Below are 1,855 nucleotides of genomic sequence, written 5' to 3' on the forward strand. Positions count from 1 at the left end.
TTCTTTGCACATTTCATTATCTTATGTGACTGTCTTCTTGAGCTTCCCTTGAAATTTTCTGTTCTTCTCTTCTACCTTCTCATTCTTCCATTTATTTTAGCATCTCTACAATGGAGAGCAAGTTTTAGAGTGTCTTCTATCATCTATTTTGGTATTTTTCTTTTTTCTCTTCTTCTTTTAGCTTTCTTTCTGTATAATGTTCTTGATGTCATTCAACAACTCTTCTGGTCTTCAGTCATTAGTGTCTAATTTAACAAATATGGTCGTCTGATGATCTCTAAATTCAGGAGGAATATGTTCAAGGTTATAATTTGGCTCTAGTAAACTTGTTTTAATTTCCTTCAACTTCAGCCTGAACTTTCAGGTGAGCAATTGATGATTTGTTCCACAGTGTGTCCCTGGCATTGTTTTGACTGTTGAGTTTTTTCACCGTCTCTACCAACAAATGTAGTCAATTTGTGTATTCCATCTGGTGGGGTCCATGTGTTTATGTTATTTAAAAAATGTATTTGCAATGAAGAAGTCATTGGTCTAGCAAAATTCTATCATGGTATCTCTAACATTGTTTCTATCGCCATAGCCGAATATTCCAACTACTGATCTTTCCTTTCTGTTTCCAGCCTTTGTTTTCTAATCGTCAGTAATTATGAATACATCTCAATTGCATGTTTGATCAATTACAGACTGCAGTAGTTGGTAGAAATTTTCAATTTCATCATCACTTTAGTGGTTAGTGTATAATTTTGAACAATATTTGTATTAACTAGTCTTCCTGTATGGGTATGGATATTATCCTATCACAGACAGCACTGTACTTCAAGAGATGTTCTTTTTGAAGATAAATGTGATATTATACCTCTTCAATTTGTCATTCCTAGCATAGTAAACCATATGATTATCAGATTCATAATGGTCAATACCAGTCCATTTCAGATCATTAATACCTAATATATTGATGCTTATGCGTTAAATTTCATTTTTGACAACCTCCAATTTTCCTAGATTCATACTTTGTACATTCCATGTTCCTATTATTAGTGGATTTTACAACTGTTTCTTTTCATTTTTAGTTGTGCCCCATTAGCAAATGAAGTTCCCAAAAGTTTTACTCCGTTTGCGTCACGGTGAATTCTACTTTGAGGAGGCGGTTTTTCCCCAGTTGTATTTTGAATGTCTTTCAACCTGAGGAGATCATTTTCTGGTACTATATCTGACAATATTCTGGTGCTCGTCATCATGTTTCAGTATTCAATATTCTGGTGCTATCTGACAGTGTTCCACTGCTATTCGTAAGGTTTCAGTGACTATATATTCGGAAGTAGTCCTTCTCTCCTTCCTTCTATTCTTAATCCGGAAGCTCAGCTGAAACCTGTCCACCATGGGTGACCCTGCTTTTATTTAAAATACAGGTGGCATAGCTTACAGCATCACAGCAACATGCAAGCCACCACAATATAACAAACTGACAGACGAGTGGTGGCTTGGGTCAATAGAAACTCCATTTAGAGACAGGAATGTTACCATTTCATCCCTCCCCCAACCATCTCCTGAACTCCTTGATCAACAGTTTTCTTCTCTCTGGGTCTAACACCTAGACTGTGATTGTTTTTTTAATTCTTCTCAGTTTTGTTGTTGTTCTTCTTTGTTTATTATTCCTTCTCCTGCTTGCTCTCTCTGTCTTCCTTTTCATTTTATCTTGTCTGCCTCTGCTTTTGGCGTTTCTTCTCTTCTTCTGTTTCTCTTTTTCTTTCTGTGCTTTTTTTTCTTTATATATTAATCTTTCTTTACTATTCTTTTGTTCTTTTCTCAATAAGACAAAACATTAGGAACTTTCCCACAAATGAAAAAAAGGAAA

Source organism: Chrysochloris asiatica, unplaced genomic scaffold (assembly GCF_000296735.1).
Source record: "Chrysochloris asiatica unplaced genomic scaffold, ChrAsi1.0 scaffold00418, whole genome shotgun sequence".
Taxonomy (NCBI): Eukaryota; Metazoa; Chordata; class Mammalia; order Afrosoricida; family Chrysochloridae; genus Chrysochloris; species Chrysochloris asiatica.